Genomic DNA, 7,504 nt, shown 5'->3' on the forward strand with positions numbered 1-7,504 from the left:
ACAAACAAATGAGAAATAAAAACTCATAGACACAGACAATAGTTTAGTGGTTACCAGAGGGCAAGGGGGGAGGGTGGTAGATAAGGGTAAAGGGGATCAAATATATGGTGATGGAAGGAGAACTGACTCTGGGTGGTGAACATGCAATGGGATTTATAGATAATGTAATACAGAATTATACACCTGAAATCTGTAACTTTACTAACAATTGTCACCCTAATAAACTTTAATTAAAAAATATTGTATTTATTTCAGGTGTACAACACAGTGGGATTAGACATTTATAAAACTTACAAAGTGATCACCCTGATAAATCCAGTAACCATCTGAAACCATAAATAGTTATTACAATACTAATGTCTGTATTTCCTATGCTGTATTCTACATCCTCATGACTATTCTATAATTACCAATTTGTATCTCTTAATCCTCTCTTCCCTTCACTCATTTCCCTACCCCCCATCCGGCAACCATCAAAATGATCTCTGCATCTGTATACTTGTTTCTGTTTTGTTTGTTTGTTTATCCTGTTCTCTAGATTCCACATATTAGTGAAATCATATGATATTTGTCTTTCTCTGCCTGACTTACTCTACTCAGCACAATACCCTCTAGGTCCACCCATATTGTTGTAGATGGCAAGATTTCATTCTTTTTATATCTGAGTAATATTCCATTGATGTATCACTTCTTCTTTATTCATTCATCCAGGGATGGACACACAGGTTGCCTCCATATCTTCGCTATTGTAAATAATGCTGCAGTGAACATATGGATGCACAGGTCCCTTCAAATTAGTGTTTTGGGTTTCTTTGGATAAATACTGAAGTAGGATTACTGGGTCCTTCTGTGTCTCTTGTTATATAGCCTTTGTTTTAAAGTCTATTTTGTCTAGGATAAGTATTGCTATCTCATCTTTTTAATTTTTTGTTTTCATCTTCACGAAATATCTTTTTCCATCTCTTTTATTTTCAGTCTCTGTGTGTCTTTTGATCTGAAGTGAGTCTCTTGTAGATAGCATATGTAAGGCTCTTGTTTTCTTATCCATTCAACCATGCTTTTGATTAAAGCATTTACTCATTTAATACATTTACATTGATAGTAATTTTTGATAGATATGTAGTTATTGCTATTTTATTTTTCATATTTTTTATTTTTTCCTCTCCTTCTTCTTAAAGTAGTCCCTCTAACATTCCTTGTAATATTGTCTGAGTGGTGATGAACTCCTTTAGCTTTTTCTTGTCTGGGAAGTTCTTAATCTGTCCTTTGTTTCTAAATGATAGCTTGGTTGATAGAGTAATCTTGGTTGTAGATTTTTACTTTTCATCTTTTTGAATATTTCATGCCAATCTCTTCTGGCCTGCAAAGATTCTGTTGAGAAGTCAGCTGACAATCTCATGGGAACTCCCTTGTAGGTAACTAACTGCTTTTTTCTTGTTGCTTTTAGGATTCTCTCTTTGTCTTTAACGTTTGGCATTTTAATTGTGATGTGTGTTGGTGTTGGCCTCTTTGGGTTTATCTTGTTTGGGACTCTGTGCTTCCTGGGCTTGTATGTCCGTTTCCTTTACCAGGTTAGGGAAGTTTTCTGTCATTATTTCTTCAACTAGGTTTTCAATTCCTTGCTCTCTCTCTTCTCCTTCTGGTACCCCTATAATGCGAATGTTGGTATGCTTGATATTGTCCCAGAGGTCTCTTAAACTCTCCTCAATTTTTTGGATTCTTTTTTCTTCTTGCTATGCTAGTTGGGTGTTTTCTGCTACTTTATCTTCTCCATTGCTGGTTAAATCCTCTGATTCATCTAATCTATTGTTGATTCTTTGTAATATATTCTTCATTTCCATTATTGTATCCTTTATTTCTGACTGGTTCTTTTTTATGGTTTCCATCTCCATTTTTATGAGATCATTGAATATTCTTATAACCAGTGTTTGGAACTCTGATAGATTGTTTATCTCCATTTAGCTTAGTTATTTTTCTGGAGCTTTGTTCTGTTCTTTCATTTGGGACATGTTTCTTTGTCTCCCCATTTTGGTTGCCTCCCTATGTTTGTATTAGGTAGGGCTGCTATGTCTTCTAGTCTTAGTAGAATGGCCTTATGTAGTAGGTATGCTGTGGGGTTCAGTGGAGCAGTCTTTCTGGTCACCTGAGCCATGTACTCCAGCTGTGTCTCTTGTGTGGGTTGTGTGTGCCCTCTTCTTGTAGTTGAACCTTGGTTAATAATTGCATATCAATGAGAAGGACTGACTCTTGGGCTCACTGGTTGTGAGGACCAGGTGTGAGTACAGTAGGAAAATTGTTGTGCAGGGGCTGATCCTACAGAGCAGGATCTGCCTCAACAGGACTCTGGTGCCTGCCCAATCTGCCCTTTGGGTGTGTTGTACTTGGAGATGGCTGGGTGATGCTCCAGCTCATTTTGAAGCTGGCCACTTGGGGCAACAGCCCCAGGGCCACCTTTGGGGGGATCTGCTGTAGGTCTACTTCAGCCACATCCCGTGCCCCACCCAGGATCACCTAGTGGGAGCCAGAAAGAAATCCACAGATGGCTGCCACCCGTGCTGTACTTGGAAGCTCCGTGAGAGACCAAGCCACAAAACAAGGCCGGCTGCCACTAGTGCCGGCTTATGGCTGCTCAGCCAGAGGTATAGGATATGCTCAAGCCAGATGCTGCTTGTCTGGGTTCCGTGAACCTTTGAGAGACCCTAGGAAAGTGCAGCTTGAGCCAAGGCAAGTGGTCTGCACAAAAAAACCCCACTGAAAGCAGCCTGGGTATGCCCAAAAGTTGGGCGGGGCCAGGTCTTAAATCTCCAGGGCGGGGTGAATAAATGGCAGAGGTTCAGAAATGGCGGCAGCCTATGTTCACATGCCAGGAAGGGGGAGAACTCAACAAAGAAACAATAGCTTCCATCAGCTCCCCCGTCCAGAAGAAAGCTGCCTCTCCAGCCCTCATCCTAAGCCAGACAACTCAATTCCCCACCATATGTCCCTGCTGCCTTTCCAGCTGCTGCCCCAGTGCTGGAGCTCAGAGCTAGTGATTCCGTTGGGTAAGTCTGCATACAGTCCCTTTAAGAGCAGCGCCTGTGAGTGCAGCTGCACTGTCTCACTCAGTCACAATCTCCGCTGGTTTTCATAACCAAAAACTATGGGGATTTCTCTCCCCAGCACTGGGACCCCGGCCTGCTGTGGAGCTGGTATATCTCACTCCTTTAGGGGATGGGCGGGGACCCCCACAGCTGAAATAGCCCTCCTGATCTTTAATGGTTATACACAGGTGTGGGACCAACCCGTTCCACATCTCTGACCTTCGTACCAGTCTGGAGGTGGCTTTTTCTGCAAGTCCTTAGTTGAAAGGGTTCCGTTCAGCTTGCTGTTAGGCGATTCTCAATAATGGTTGTTTTGTAGTTTAGTTGTAATTTTGATGTGGTTGTGAGAGAAGGTAAACACAGCGTTTACCTACTGAGCCATCTTGGTTGTCTCCAATGATATTATTCTTAATGGTGTGTTTGTTTTCTTTTTTCCCCCCACTTCTACTATTTTAGCTTAATTTCAGTGACAAAGCACCATCTGTTGTTGTTTTTCCTTACTTGTGTATTTATAATAATACAGACACCAATTTTTAATTACTATATAAACAATTTGTCCTGTTTTTATTTGGTGTAATATAGATCTGCTCAAAATTTCATAGTAAAGTTTTGGGGTTGTAGAATCTATGCTAATTTAAAATAAATGTTCTGTGCATATTTTTCAGGCTAACTCAGAAATTGAAATTCACTTGCCTCTAGAATTTTCTATTGAAGAGTGAAGCAGAGAAGGCTAATTAAATCCTTTTTTTGCAAGCCAATATGGTCATTTCTATGTGAGTATTCCATTAAGCAGAAGGGACATGAGTTTTGTAAGATGTGGTTTCTCCACTGGGTCTTCAACTTCTGCTAACATTGCAGATCAACATGGTGATCTTGGAAGATGATGGTGCCAAGGAGGAAGCAGCCTAATTCTCTGAATCGCCATTTGGAGGAGAGCCTTCCAAAGATTCGGAACATTCCTTTTGGACTTTATAGGAGTAAATAATAAACTTCTAATGTGTTTGGGCCATTTAAAATTTGTGTTTTATTTGTTACATCAGCTTACTTATCTTTAATTAATGTGAAAATCAGAATCTTGAGAAATAATGCTTCTCCAACAATAATTAAAATATGTGGCAGTGGCTTAATAGTTATGATATAGTAAGAAAATACATGTTGAAGGCTGAAAATACAGAGATCTATATTATGTGAGCAACAAAATATTTGGTAAAACTATAATCATTTGGAAGCTGATCAACTACTTACAAAATCCATAGCTCTAGGGTTATAGACACCTGATTGTATGTTGAATGCTTCTTACTGCATTTGGCAAGGTATTACAAAGCAAAACAAGTGTTGGAAGAATTGGCAGTTTGAAAGCAGAAATAAAAGTGGATAGAAAGGTTGTAGAAATTTTGGATCTTGCAGAGTTGGGGAAACTCAAACAGGAACAAATGAAACTGAAAACTGCTTCGCACAACAGAGTTATTAAGATTTTCCCAGGTCAATACCCCTAGGACAAGGACCAGAGTATGGGTGTTTCCTTCTCAAGGAAACATAAAGTATGTCATGGCTTCCAGATAGAAAACCACTGAGTTTTAAGAGAATGTCATGTGAATGAAGAATGAAAGAGATCAGGAGGCTTGAAAATTATACCCCCAAAAGAAATTTGTTCATGGTTCCTATCACATAGAACTGAATGGAAATAGAAATATCAGAATCTACTAAGATTTTGAGAGATTCTTATTGCCAAGACCCCCACCTCCATGCACCTGGCCTAGGAAAAACCTGTAACTGTAAAAACAATTTTTGGAGTCCCAAACCTGCACCATCAGGAAGCAGGCTCTGCAAGTTGTACAAGCCCCAAAGAGGGCTCACTCCTCAATACTCACAGAGAATAAGGGACAAGGACAAACCTCCCAGGGCTGGAGCCAGTGTCAAGAGACAACAGTGGACAAGAGAGTTCCTACCAGAGAGCAGGATGATAGTCTAATTTGGGAACATCTACCACCAGGTCAGAGGTGTTAATAATACCTACACATCAGAAATTTGCTGTTGCTATAACTACACAGTTTTCCATTCTTTTTTTCCCCTTGGGAGTTTTTAATTATAGTTTTCCTGTCTCTGCTTCTCTATTGTCTATTGAGTGGGAGGGAGGGAAGGAGAGGGGAGAGGAGAAGGAGGCAGAGGAGGAGGAAGAAGAGAAGGAGAAGGGAAAGAGGGAGCAGAAGAGAGAGAGAAAGAGAGAGAGAGAGAGAGAGAGAGAGAGAGAGAGAGAGAGAGAGAGAGAGAGAATATGAGAATATATGTAAGGTGAGTAGAAGATAATTTGTTAATTTATAGAACCATAAGGGGCCAAATTTGGACTTGGTGAAGAAGGTTGAGTTTTGCCAGGATGTTCTGAACTTGAACTTTGACGTGGGTGGTTTCTGGATGGATGTTAGATGGTCTCACTTGGGGAGAGCTTGACTTGAAGAAAAAGAAGGTGGGGCGGGGGAGTAAACTATTTTAAAGAAAGAGAGTAGCTTTCCTCAAAATTGTGTCTCTATTCCCATAATGTGGAATTGATGCGGGGATGTGGTTTCCCAGATAGCAATTATGTTCACCAATTTTATGATTCACTTTTAGGATTTTTAAGTGCTTTTTTTCCACTTGCTTTTTCATTTTTCATCAACTTGATACAGGGGAACCTGACAACTTTTGAAGTCACATATTGAAGATGGCAGAGCCAAAAGATGGAAGGAGTCTGTGTCCTTGAATTACTGCTTGAAGGAGAGGATAAAATAAAATTTTAATGTATCTGAGCTATTTTTAGGTTGGTTTGCTATAATAAGCTAATATTACTTAACTAATAAACTGAGTATGATTTTATATGGCTTTGTTTTTAATTATACCACAATAAAGAATGAGATAAGGAAAAATATAACAGGTAAGAAATACTTTGTTAATATTCAGGTGGTTAGATGCCAACTTGAAAGGAAGTTTCTTCTGGTAGTTACTGTACCATGGGATCCTGGCCTGTCTGACTTATGTGATGGGTTTTGCATTGTTTTGCAATTTAATTACTTGACTGAAGACCTATTAAATGGTCATATTCAAAAGATCTAACAACAATTAAAACTGATTACAAAACAGGAATAAAAATTTTGCCTTCAGGTGAGAAGTAACTATAGTTAAATTTAACATAGAAAAAAAAGGAAATTACATCTTTATATTGAACAAAATGAGTTTTTTAAAAGGCAAACTCATAGATACAGTAGAATAGTGGTTGCCTGTGGTTGGCGGAGGGGAAAGGGGCGGATGTTGGTCAAAGGGTACAAACTTTCAGTTATAAGATGAATAAGTTCTAAGGATCTAATATACAGGATGGTGACTATAGTTAATAATACTGTATTATATACTTGCAATTTGCTAAGAGACTAGCTCTTAAGTGTTCTCACCACATGCGGACATGCACGCGCTCGCATGCACACACACGCACAAAAGGTAACTATGTGAGATGATGGATGTATTAATCAGTTTGATTGTGGTAATCATTTCTCACTGTATACATACGTCAAATTATCACATTATATGCCTTAAGTAGATGCAATTTTATTTGTCAATATACCTCAGTAAAACTGGGGAGAAAATTCAGTTGTGTAATTTCCTTGGTTAGAAGCTCTAATACGATGCTGAACAGAAGGGGCAAAAAAGGACATCTTTGTCTTCTACAGGTCTTAGGGTAAGAGGGCAGTCTTTTATTATGGAGTATAATGTTAGCTTAAGGTTATTTTATAGGTGTTCTTATCTTCTGTAAGTGGAGGAAGAGCCACTCTATTCCAATTTTTCCTACTGTTTTTATCATGAATGAGTACTGATTTTTGTCAAATACTTTTTATGTATCAATTGATTTGATCATGTGAATTTTTTTCAGCCTGTTAATATAGTAAATTACATTGATTTTTAAAATATTGAATCAGTTTTGCCTTCCTGGAATAAACCTACTTGGTCATGGGGGGCGGGGAAGACATAAAAGAACCTTAAATGTGTATTATTAAGTGAAAGCAATTAATCTGAAAAGACTACATATTGTATAATCTCTACTATATGACATTCTGGAAAAGGCAAAACTTTGGAGACAGTCTGATTAGTAGTTGCCAGAGGTTAGGGATGTGGGAGGGATGAAAGGAAGAGCACAGAGGATTTTTAGGTCAATGAAACTATTTCATATAATACTACCATGGTGTATACATCTGTCAAAACTCATAGAATGTACAAACAACATTAAGAGTGAACCCTAAGGTAAGGTGATAATGATGTGTCAGTGTAAGTTCTTCCTTGTAACAAATGCACAACTCTGGTGCAGATGTCCATAATAACGGGGGAGGCTGCGCATGAGAGAGATGCTATGTGGGAACTCTGAACTTACTGCTCAATTTTGCTGTGAACCTTAAACTTCTATA

The 7,504-nt window shown here is 38.8% G+C and overlaps 1 long non-coding RNA gene across 1 annotated transcript in view; it reads left to right on the forward strand.

Moving 5' to 3' along the window:
• LOC141568522 (uncharacterized) overlaps positions 1–4,084 on the forward strand; it is a 35,535-nt gene extending 31,451 nt beyond the window's left edge. Inside the window, exons 2-3 of the long non-coding RNA XR_012491677.2 lie at positions 3,746–3,853; positions 3,939–4,084. This is a non-coding gene — a long non-coding RNA (uncharacterized LOC141568522). The remainder of the gene's footprint in view (positions 1–3,745; positions 3,854–3,938) is intronic.
• The last annotated feature ends 3,420 nt before the right edge of the window (positions 4,085–7,504 follow it).

This window comes from Rhinolophus sinicus, chromosome 7, assembly GCF_057876585.1.
Source record: "Rhinolophus sinicus isolate RSI-liver-muscle chromosome 7, RSI-T2T, whole genome shotgun sequence".
Taxonomy (NCBI): domain Eukaryota; kingdom Metazoa; phylum Chordata; class Mammalia; order Chiroptera; family Rhinolophidae; genus Rhinolophus; species Rhinolophus sinicus.